Here is a 12,916-nt window from a genome sequence, read left to right as displayed (position 1 = left end):
GTTTAACTCCTCTGATACAGTAGTGTTACATAATTTAGAAATCATGCTTCACATCCCATCTTATCCAGACATATACCCAGGGTACAATGCCATCTGCCTTACCATTTCCCTACTTCAGCCTTGGTCTGCCCTGCCATGATTCTTGTCTGATTTTCCACAACCCCTTCCTCCTTCCCTCCCTCCCTCCCTCCTTTCCTTCCTCCTTTCCTTCCTTCCTTCCTTCCCTCCCTCCCTCTCTCCTTCCCTTCCTTCCTCTTTTCCTTCCTTCCTTCCTTCCTTCCTTCCTTCTTTCCTTCCTTCCTTCCTTCCTTCCTTCCTTCCTTCCTTCCTCCCTTCCTTCCTTCCTTCCTTCCTTCCTTCCTTCCTTCCTTTCTTCCTTCCTTCCTTCCTTCTTTCCTCTCTCTCTCTCTCTCTCTCTCTCTCTCTCACACACACACACACACACACACACACAAACAGATAGACACAAACATTCACACAAAGATTTTTCGCCTCCTGTTCTGGCACACTGATTAAATCAATACTGCAATTATTTTTGGAAAAGGTGTCAATTGGTTTCCCTATGGATCAACTCACAATCCATGCCACTCTCCAAACTAATGCTTGGTTTCCTGATTATAATTCTCTTAATATGCTGTCTCTCCTATTAGAATACAAGTGTCTTGAGGACAGTTACCTCAGTTTAGTATTTGCATCCCCAGAACTTTGCACAGTTCCTGGCATATAATAATTCTTAATTTTTTTTCATTCATTTGTTCATAAAACTCAAGTACATGAATTTACAAAATAATTGAACTCAAATTTATTACTTCTTCTAACCATAATTGTCCACATATATCTAGTTCATTATTTAAAGCTTATATGTAAATGCTTTATATCAAAGAGTGGCATAAAGCGGATTCTTTCATGATCCTTACCAGATCATAGTTTCAAGAACATAGATTTTTGAAATGTCCTTGACATCATTTAATTCTTCTCCACTTCTTATTTTGGAGATGAAGAAAGTGAATCCTAGGCAATTACAGTGACTTGTCCAAGGATGCCCAAACGCTTAATAGATGTTAACCCAGTATCCTCTGCCTACACATCTAGCATTTCCACTACAGAGTACCAGATATGTAATTAAAATCACCCTCAGATAATTCTGCTTTATTTCATGGCTGTGGAAATTTCTTCCAACCCAAGACACAACCCATCTTTAACTTGCTTTCTAAGACTTAAAGAGTTACCTGATACCCAAAAATTTTATGCAACTACCCATCATCTTATACTTAGTAAATATCAGAGGCAGTGTTGAACTCAGGTCATTTTCACTTATCGTCCAACCCTCTGCCCATACCCCCTGGTGCTTCTCTGTATTAAAAGAACTGGTAAGGAACTCTACCAGAGTTAGTAGTTGTACCTTTCACTAAACAGTGAATATATTTGGCAAATGATTCTCTCTGGGCTTCTCAAAAAGCTTTTGCATGACTTCAGGGCAACTAAATGCATCTACTTGTCACCTGGCTCAAAAAAGCTTTCAGAAGTAAATTTATTATTCTCAGAATTCGGGAATGACAGATAACAATGACAGCCATTAGAATATCAATGAACACAGCAATTTTCTAAAAATATTATAGCCTTTACTTCCCCTTTTCCACCTTAAAAGGCAAAACATTTTTATCTGTTTATCTTCAGTTAGAGGTGGGGAAAATATATCTTTTCCTTAACTTGTAATCTTTTTGATTTAAAGGATGCCTATGGGTAGCTAGGTTTATATGAATCCATTATCTAGTATATTTTTCATTTCTAATAGGTCACTGACTAACAGAATTTCAGAGTTAGGAAAAACTCAAGAGGTAATATAGCCCCTACTATGGGAATCCAAATCCATTGACAGAAACTTCACTAAAATCTAAGGAAGACAGCCCATTTTCCTTTGTGCTGCAAATTCAATTGTTAGGAAGCTTTTCCATTTAGAGAGTCTTAAACTGTCACTTAAAACCAAATAAACAATTATCTACGCATTGCTCCTAGTTCTAACTTCTCCTACCAAACAGAAAATATCTGCTCTCTTCAACATGCCAGTCTTTAAAATATTTGAAGGCAACTGCTATATGCTACCTAAAGTGTTCCTTCTCAAGGCTACAGATCCTTAATTCCATAAACCAGTCCTCCTACTGCATGATTTTCAGTTTATCCACCATCTTGATTGGCCTCTCTGCATACAATAGTCAATGTCCTTCTGAAAAATGTGATAATGGAGGCTGGGCCAAGATGGTGGAGAAAGCTAGGAAGTTACCTGAGTTCTCCCTTGCTTCCCTCAGGAAGAAACATTAAATCAAGCCTCTGAACAGATTCTGGAGTGACAGGTCAAAATTATAGAGTGAAAAAAATTTCTAGTTTAAGATAACTTAGAAGGATTTTAGGAAAGGTCTGTGTCACTTGAGTAAAAGGGGACCATAGCCCAGTGCAGACAGTGTACAGGCAAGCCGGTGGGAGGCTTTTGGTCACAGCAAATATCAGCAACAAAGGCTCCTCTGTCCTGGCTCAGCAGGTCAGTGACATAGCAGGCCAGCTGTGAGGCCTCCAACCCTAGCACAGAAGGCAAACTGCTAGTGCAACAAGGCCAGGCCACCCCAGTATAGTGGGCAAGCCAGCTGTACCTGAGGCCCCTGTGTAGAAAGCCAGTGACCTGGCCCCTTTGCCCCAACACAAGAAGCTTGGGACAGTGCCACCTATGCCCTAGGAGCAGAGCTCAACTTAAATTGTCAGGAAACAGGCAAAAAATGAACAAAAAAAGGAATGAAAAGAAAAGAAAAGAAGAGATCCCTGAACATAGAAAGCTACTATGGTGACAGGAAAGATCAAAGCACAAACAGAAGAGGACAACAGTATCAAAATGTGAAACTTCAAAGGAGAATGTGAATTGGTCACAAGCCCAAAATCCTTCTTGGAAGAGCTCAAAAAGGATTTTAAAAATCAAATGAGGCAGGTAGAAGAAAACTTGGGAAAAGAAATGAATTATGCCAGAGTTAAGAGCTTGGAAAAGGAAGGACAAAAACTGAGTGAAGAAAACAATTCCTTAAAAAATACAATTGGCCAAATGGAAAAAAAAAATCCACTGAAGAAAACCACTCCTGAAAAAGTAGAACTGGACAAATGGTAAAGGAGGTATAAAAGCTAACTGAAGAAAAGAATTCCTTGAGTGAATCTTATTCTCATCAGATTTGACTTAAGGAGGGAAAAACATACACACTCATTTGGGTATGAAAATCTATCTTACCCTACAGGAAAATGGGGGGGGGGGGAAGGGGACAAGAGAGCAGGAGGATGATAGAAGGGAGGGCAGATTGGGGGAAGGGGTATTCAGAATGCATGCCATCTTGGGGTGGGTGGAATGATGAGATGGGGAGAAAATTTGGAACTCAAAATCTTGTGGAAGTGAATGATGAAAACTAAATATAAATTAATGAATTAAAAAAGAAAAAAAGAAGAAAAAAAGAAAAAAAAGAAAACCATTACTTAAAAATTAAAATTGGGCAAAGGGAAGCTAATGACTCTACAAGATCTCAAGAATCAGTCAAACTCCCAACTACAAAATAAACAAGAAAGAAGTTAAGGAAGTGAATAAAAGTTTAGAAAAGTTAGATATGATAGACCTCTGGAGCAAACTGAAATGAGGATAGAAAGGATTATACTGTTTTCTCATCACCCACACAAAAATTGACCATGTATTAGAGCATAAAAACATCACAATCCAATTCAGAATGGCAAATGGCAGAAATATTAAATGCATCCTTTTTAGATCATGATGCAATCAAAATTACATGTAATAATGGGCCCTGGACAGATAGACTAAAAATTGATTGGAAACTAAATAATCTACTCCTAAAAAAATGAGTGGGTTGAACAACAAGTCATGGAAACAATCAGTAATTTCATCAAAGAGAATGGCAATAATGAGACAATATACCAACATTTATAGGATGCAACCAAAGCAGCACTTAAGGGAAGTTTTATTTCTCTAAATGCTTACATGAATAAAATAGAGAAAAGCAGATCAATGAATTGTGCATGAAACTAAAAAAAGCTAAAAAAGCAAAATAAAAATCTCCAATTTAATACCAAATTAGAAATTCTGAAAATCAAAGGATAGGATAATGAAATTGCAAGTAAGAGAACTATTGAACTAATAAATTAAGAGCTGGTTTTATGAAGAAAAACAATAAAATACATAAACCTTTGGTTAATTTGATTAAAAAAAATAGACATAAAAATGGGATACTGATGTTGTCTCACCAGAGAAGACTATAACTGAGTCATTGACTCCTTAGTCTTTGGTATTATGACTCTCTGAAGGCATTCTAAGCTATCATTAAGAGGTTTTTGGCAAGTCACATAACATTACTGATATATTTTAAGTTTATTGTTCACTAAAACCTTTTTTTTCCGGAAAAATTGCTATCTATGCACAGTTCACCTATCTTAACTTCTCATTTTTTTTTTTTACTTCCTTGCACTAATTTGATTCATTATCCATATTTGGTCCCTTTGTATATAGAAATATAAGGCAATGATTTTTCCCCTCTATCATATTCTTTGCTTTCAATTTTCAGCAGTGCTTTTTGCACCTCCAAAGTCTTTAATTTCTTTCCCATTACTTCATAATCTTTAGCAATTTTTCCACATTCTTTAACATAGTACTATTTCTCACCATATCAGTAAAAAGCTGAAAACTACAAACAAAAAAAAACAAAACAAAAAAACAAAAAACTAAAAATTCAGTCAGTGAGGGGTAGCAGAAAGTTTGCTGGACTTGGAGCCATGCAGACAAGAGTTCCAATCCTTCCTTAGACACCATGATCTTTCACAATTACTTAACCTCTTGAAACTCAGTTTCCTCCTCCATAAAAGAAGTTACTCTAGATGACTTTACTGTTTGTTCCCCTTATAAATCTATAATCCTATTTTATTAACCAATTGTATCATGAGGCTGTAATCTTAACTTGTGTACGAATTGGCTATGAATGGGGCAGAGCTACACAAAGTTGTCATCCTCACTGTCTCCTTCTGAGTCATCGAAGTTCAGTGGCAAGATAATTCAAAAGAATCTCCATTTAATGTTGACTTCATTTTATTCTGGATACATGCCCCAACAGAATAGCTGTTATAGAATAGAATAGAATAGAATAGAATAGAATAGAATAGAATAGAATAGAATAGAATAGAATAGAATAGAATAGAATGTTATTTGTCCTAGATTAATGCACCACCACTTCAGTACCCCTCAGCCTATAGTCACCAGCCACTATGATTTGTTTCATTTTGGTTCAACCATATAATGAATGTCTTCTTTCTTGTTGATATCTTTGAATCCTCACATTCATTTCATGGAATGTGAATGTCTCCTGCCACTTTAGAAGGTCCAGCTTTGCTCTCTTTTGGGGGTGGGGTGGGGGGGTGAGGCAATGGGGTTAAGTGACTTGCACGGAGTCACACAGCTAGTAAGTGTCGAGTGTCTGAGGCTGGATTTGAACTCAGGTCCTCCTGACACCACTGCTGTGCTCTATCCACTGCACCACATAGCTCCCCCCCAGCTTCACTCTTTACAGGAAAATGTCAAACCCATAACACTATTCCAAAATTCATTTTCTTATCTTATTCTTTCTGCCACAATCTTCTACCTTGTAGACTCCTGATGAGGTTATAATCATCCTGTGTATCCATTGCTTTTCGTGTACTTTGTTCATAGGACCAAAGGATTTAGTGCTGGATGGGACTTTAAAAGCCATATAGTTTATCACTCTAATTTTTATAGGTGAAGAACCAAAAGACTCCAACCAGCCTTGTACAAACCCAGTGAAACTCATCAAAGATCAATCATATAATAAGAAGTTTCAGTTTTGAAGGTGTCATAGTAAAGGTAGGGAATCACCTGAACTCTACCAAGTTTCCCTCTAAATAACATTGAAGTAATGCCTCCAAATAAATTTTGGAGCTGTGAAACCAACAAAAGGACAGGGTGAAACAATTTTTCAGCCTCAGAAAACTTAGGTCAGCAGGAAAGTTCTGTCTCACCAAGGTAAGAGTGGAACACAGTTCAGCATAGGCACCCAGGCTGTTGTTGTTCGTCCTTTATTCTCAAAGAAGACCAATTATATCATGAGGCTGTTATCTTAACTTGTGTGTGAATTGGATATGAATGGGGCAGAGCTATACAAAGTTGCCATCTTCACCGTCTTCTTTTGAGTCATTGAAGTTCAGTGTCAAGACAAAGGTCAATTCAACTGGTGATGGTCCAGGATGCAGTGGATGACCTTGGCCTTTCTAAAATAAGGTCTTTACCAGCTCTCAGTTTGTCTGAGGTCACGTTCATTCAATGCCTGAAGAGTTGGTAAGAGTTGAGATAAGAGATCACTCAATTTACCATCACAAAGATATCAATCTGAAACAGGAAGACCCTCAGAATTTCTGCCATCCCTGGCAAGCCACCAGCAAGGCCCTGAACCCCAATGCAAGATAGCAGTGAGGCTCTGGGCCCAGGTGGAAACCAGCAGAGATGCCAGAATCCTAGTACAAGCCAGCAGTGCAGACCAACAGCATGCAGAAAATCATCAGTAAGGGTCCCTGACTTGCCAGGCACAAGTCAGAAGCAGGTGTTGGGGATGACTGAATCAGGAGCAGTGGCTTTTGGAGCTCTTCTCCCACAGATGGTAAAGGGGTAAGACAACTGGTCAGAGGGAAATTATAGGAAATCCTTTCTGGCACTAGGTTCAGGACTCTGTTGCATTTTCAGTATAGGGTTCTGGGTCACAGTCCAAGGACAAGGAGGAGGTCTAGCAGGAGCAGGGAATCTGTTCACAGTGCCAGGGTAGAAATGAGTGCTTGTGGTCACTCCAAGACCAGAGCACAGTCCAGGATAGAATTGGCCACATCTATCCTCAGATCATACTGCCTTGGAAGAACTAAAACTTACAAAACACCAGAACTACATCTGAACACAGCAGCATGAAAAACCTGAAGCTGGGGAGAGTGTCTCCACCACAGAGTAGAGCCCAACTTTAACATAAAGTTAAAAGTTAAGAAAAAGGCTAGAAAATGAGCAAACATAAAAAAAAAAAGAACTGACCAGAGAAAGTTACTATGGTGACAGGGAAGAGCAAAACCAAAACCTCACAAGACAATGAGATTAAAATACCTATGTGCAAAGCTTCAAAGAAAATGTGAATTAGTCTCAGGTCCTGGAAGAGCTCAAAAAGAATTTTAAAAAATCAGAGAGAAAAAAAAATCAGAGAGGCAGAGGAAAATGGGGAAATGAAATGAAAGTGATGCAAGAAAGAGTCAACAGCTTCATGAAGGAGGAACAAAAATAATAAAGAAAATTCAATCTTAAAAAACAGAATACGCCAATTGTTAAAAAGAGGCACAAAAATTCACTGAAAGGAAGAATTTCTTGAAAAGTAGAATTGGTGAAATAGAAAAGAAAAGAGGCACAAATATAGCTCACTGAAGATAAAAATGCATTGATCTATTCTTTCTCTTTTTTAATTGATGTATTTATTTAGATACATGCACCTTTCCCTAAGTACTATTTTGGCTGAATCCCAAAAATTTTGGTATGTTCTCTCATTGTTGTCATTCTTCTTCAATGAAATTATTGATTGTTTCTATGACTTGTTCTTTGATCCACTCATTCTTTAATATTAGATTAGTTTCCAATTAAATTTAATCTCTGTTCCTATGGCCCTTTGTTGATTCTTTTTTTTTTTTGCATTATGATCTGGAAAGGACGATTTAATTTTTCTGCATTTGGTTGTTAGGGTTTAATGAATGAATACATGGTCAATTTTTGTGAAGGTGGCATGTATAAATGGGAAAAAAAATAGTCCTTTTTTATTCCCATTAAGTTTTCTCCAGAGGTCTATCATATCTTTTCTAAAATTCTATTTGTCCCAACTTCTTTCTTATTTATTTTATAGTTTAAATTTATCTAGCTTTGAGAGAGGAAAGTTGAGGTGTGCCACTAGTGCAGTTTTACAGTCTAATTCTTACTGTAATTCATGTAACATTTCCTTTAAGATTTGGATGCTATGCCATTTGGCGTATATATATTTAGTATTGACATTACGTCCTTGTCTATGGTGACTTTTAGCCAAATGTAATTTCCCTGTTTAACTATTTTAATTAAATATATTTTTGCTTTGCTTTTACTGAGATCATACTTGATAACTCTGACTTTTTTTTTCCTTCAGCTTAAGCATAATAGATTTTATGTGAGCCCTGTATTTTAATGGAGGATATGTCTCTCTGTTTCAACTGTATTTCTTGTTTTTTACTTCTTCCTTTTTTTATGTAGTATATTATTTTTCCCAAGTACATGTCCAGACAATTTTAAACATTCATTTTTACAAGATTTTGAGTTCTAAATTTTTCTTCCTCCCCTCCCCTGTTTTGGAAATGGTAGGCAATTTGATATAGGTTATATATATATATATATTTCATATATATATATATATCAAATATACACTTGATCTGTAGAGATCAAAAGGAACAAAAATCATGAAAAGAATAAAGTAAAAAAAAAAGTATGCCTCAATCTGCATTCAGAGTCCTGAATCAGTTCTTTATCTGGTTGTGGATAGCATTTTCCTTCGTGAGTCCTTTGTACTTGTCTTTGATCATTGTGTCGCTGAGAAGAGCTGTTTTTCATAATTGATCATCATACAATGTTGATGATACTATATATACCTTTTCCTAGTTCTGCTCATTTTACTTTGCATCAGGTCCTTGGCCTTCCAGAATATCATGTTCCATGACCCTTGATCCTTTAATGTTGCAGCAGCTAAGTCCTGTTTAATCCTGATCGAGGTTCTCTGATATTTAAATTGTTTTTTTCTGGTCATTTACAGTATTTCCCCTTGACCTTGCATTTCTGTAATTTGTCTATAAATGGCTTGGAGTTTTCATTTTTAGGATCTCTTTCCTATGGTGATTGGTAACTTGTTTTAATGCCTATTTTGCCCTCTGGTTCCAGGACATTGGGGCAGTTTTCCTTGATAATTTCTTGAAAGATGCTGTCCAGGTCCTCCTTTTGATTATGGCTTTTAGGTAGTCCAATGACTCTGACATTGTCTCTCCTGGATTTATTTTTGCAGGTCAATTGGTTTTGTTGTTGTTGTTGTTGTTATTTTTTTTCCAATGAGGTCTTTTTCATTTTTTTCTACTTTTTCATTCTTTTGAATTTGTTTCATTGATTCTTGATGTGTTCTGGAGTCATCAACTTCCCTGGCCTAATTCTAATTTTTAAGGAATTGTTTTCCTCAGTTAGCTTTTGTACTTCTTTTTCCATTTGGCCAATTGCACTTTTTAAAGAGTTATTTTCTTAAGTGGATTTGTGTATCTCCTTTTCCATTTGGCCAGTTCTATTTTTTAAGCATTTGTTTTCTTTTTCCAAGTTGTTGACTGTTATCATAATTTTCTTATATCCCTCTTATTTCTTTTTCTAATTGTTCTTCTACCTCTCATATAATTTTAAGCTCCTTTTTGAGCTCTTCCATGAGTTCTTTCTAGGCTTGAGACTACTTCCTGTTTTTCTTTGGAGCTTTGCCCACAGATATTTTGATGCTGTTGTCCTTTTCTAAGTTTGTGTTTTTGTCTTCCCTGTCATCATCATAACTTTCTAAGATCAGACTTTTTGTTCATCTTTTTTGGCTTTTTCCCTTTCTTTTAAATTTGAGCTCTGCTCCCAGGGTGGAAGAGGAACTGTTTCAGCCTTCTTGTTCCAGGGCACAGGCCCTGGTTGTTTACCTGGTGTTTTGTTGATGTTGTCCTCAGGCCCATAGGGGACCCTCATGTCTTGTGCTTCTCTGAGATGGTTGGGCAGGTAGTGGCTGCCACTGCTGGAGGCTGTAGGGGTGTAGGAGCCTAAGTGGAGGTGAGTTTTCTCATGCTTGTGTCTGGCATATGCTGAGGCAGGTAGGGTGTTTCTGCATTTCCCTGGAGCTACACTGAAGCACTTGGTGATCTGGCTTCCTGTTTTCCTGGGGCTACACTGAAGCAGGTGGCTCGGGGCCAGTGTTGGTAGCTGCCTGTTTGTACAAGGTTATGCTGAAGCACATGGTTGTCTTGCCACTAAAGGATTCCTCTTTGCCCAGGGCTATGCTGAAGTATGTGGTGGTTCTCAGAGCTGGAGTCTGTCCATTCCCCTGGCAAGGCTGATGCCTGTGGGGGGTCCTGGTGCTGATGTTAGCCTGCTCCACCACACTGCAGCTCAGGGTCTCCCACTGGTCTGCTGAGGTGGAGCTTTCTGCTGGCTTGCTGGGATGCTTCCTGTTCTAAACTGTGCTCCCCTTTTACTTGAGTGAAGCAGACCTTACCTACCAATCTTCCAAGTTTCTTGGGCTAAAAGATTGTTTCACCCCATCTTTTTGCTGGTTCTACTTTTCCAGGATTTGTTTTAGGTTGCTATTTTATGGTTGTTTGGAGATGAACATAGGAGAGTAACAGTGATTTACTGCTTACTCCTCCATCTCGGGTGCTGAAAATCTCAACTATATTTCTTATAAACACATATTATTGGAATCTGATTTCCAAGCTTTTCTGCTATCCACTTCCATTTTATGAGTAATTTTAGCCAATTCATATTCACAGTTATGATTACTAATTGTGCATTCCCCTCCATCCTATTTTCTTCTGTTTATCCTTCTCTCTCTCTTTATCTTGTTCCTCCTCTAAAAGTCTATTTTGCTTCTTTATCCTTTTTTTCTGCCTTCTTTCTGCCTTTTTTATCTGCCCTAACTTTTATCACCCCCAGTTCTCTTATCCCCTTCCACTCCTACTTCTTTTTTGGGTAAGTTAGATTTGTATACCCAGTTGAGTGTGTGTGTGTGTGTGTGTGTGTGTGTGTGTGTGTAGTCACTCTTTGAACCTATTTAGATGAGACTGAGGTTCAAGCACTGTACAGCTCCACCCAACATTTTCCTATCCATTATAAAAACTCTTCCTTATGCACTTCTTTTATATAAGAAAGTTTTCCCCATTCTTCCTCCTCCCCCCTCTTCTCCCAGAGCATCCCTCTTTCTTTTTCGTCCATTGTTTTTTACATAATTCCAACATAATTGACTCACCATCATGCCCTATACATAGAATCCTTCTAAATGTCCTGATAACGATAAAATTATTATAAATCATATGCATAACCTTCCCATATAACAATTTTTAACATTTTAACCTTATTGATTATTACATTAATCCTATATTTTTTCTTTCATGTTTTATGCCTCTATTGAGTCTTGTATTTGAAAGTCAATTTTTCTATTCAGCTCTGGCCTTTTCATCAGGAATGCTTGAAAGTCCTCTATTTTATTATCTATTTTTTTTTACTGCTGAAGGATTATGCTCAGTTTCTTAATTGTAATCCTACTTATTTTTTTAATTTCTAGAATACTATATTTTAAGACATCTACTCCTTTAATGTAAAAGCTGCTAAATATAATATTATCCTGACAGTGGCTCCCTGTATTTGAATGGTTTCTTTCTGACTGCTTGAAGTGCTTTCTCTTTGACCTGGGAACTCTGAAATTTGTGTATAGTAATACTGGGAATTTTTGTTTTGAGATCACCTTCTGATGGGGATCAATGGATTCTTTTAATTACTATTTTACCCTCTGGTTCTAGAATATCAGGTTAAGTTTTCCTTGACAATTTCTTGAAATATTATATCTAGGCTCTTTCTTTTATCATGGATCTCAGGTAGTTCAATACTACTTATTTTGCCTTTCTTAGATTTGCTTTCCAGGTCAGTTTCTTTTTTTTCCAATAAGATATTAAACTTTTTTGGCTATTTTTTTTTCATTTTTTTGACTTTGTTTTATTGTTGCTTGATGTCTTACAGAGTCATTAGTTTCTGGTCACCCAATTCTAATGTTAAAGGAATTACTTTTTTTTGTTTTTTTTTTTTAATGTTTTAATTTATTTATTTTTAGTTTTCAACATTCACTTCCTCAAGATTCTGAATTCCAAATTTTCTCACCATCTCATCTCTCCCCTGACCCCAAGATGGCATGTATTCTGTATACCCCTTCACCCTAATCTTCCCTCCCTTCTATCTCTCCACCCCTTTCTCTTATCCCCTACCCCTTCTATTTTCTTGTAAGGCAAGATATATATCAATACCTCATTTCCTGTATTTCTTATTTCCCAGTTGCATGTGAAAACAATTTTTAATATGTGTTTTTAAAACTTTGGGTGACAAATTTTCTCCTTTCCTCCCTCTCCACTCACCCTCATTGAAAAGGCAAGCAACTCAATACAGATTATACATGTATAGTCATGCAAAACACTTCCATAGCTTTCATGTTGTGAAAAGCTAAGTATATTTCCCTTCATCCTATCCTATCCTCCCCCATTTATTCTATTCTCTCTTTTGACTGTGTCCTTTCCCAGAAGAGTTTGCTTCTGATTATCCCCTCGCCCAATCTGCCCTCCCTTCTGTCATCCCCCTGCTCTCTTGTCCCCTTCCCCCCTTATTTTACTGTAGGGTAAGATAGATTTACATACCCAATTGTGTATGTTATTCCCTCCTTAAACCAAATCCTATGAGAACAAGATTCACTCATTCCCTCTCATCTTCCCCCATTTCCCCTCCACTGTAAAAGCCTTTTCTTGTCTGTTTCATGTGAGATAATTTACCCCCATTCTACCTCTCCCTTTCTCCTTCTCCCAGTATAATCCTCACTCACTCTTTAATTTTATTTTCCAGATATTACCCCTTCATCTTCAACTCACCCTGTGCCCTCTATTTATCTATCTGTCTGTCTGTCTATCTATCTATCTATCTATCTATCTATCTATCTATCTGTCTGTCTGTCTGTCTGTCTTTCTGTCTGTCTATCTATCTATCTATCTATCTATCTATCTATCTATCTATCTATCT

This window comes from Vombatus ursinus, unplaced genomic scaffold (genome assembly GCF_900497805.2).
Source record: "Vombatus ursinus unplaced genomic scaffold, bare-nosed wombat genome assembly UNPS02014812.1, whole genome shotgun sequence".
NCBI classification, from domain to species: domain Eukaryota; kingdom Metazoa; phylum Chordata; class Mammalia; order Diprotodontia; family Vombatidae; genus Vombatus; species Vombatus ursinus.
This window is presented reverse-complemented; position numbering follows the sequence as displayed.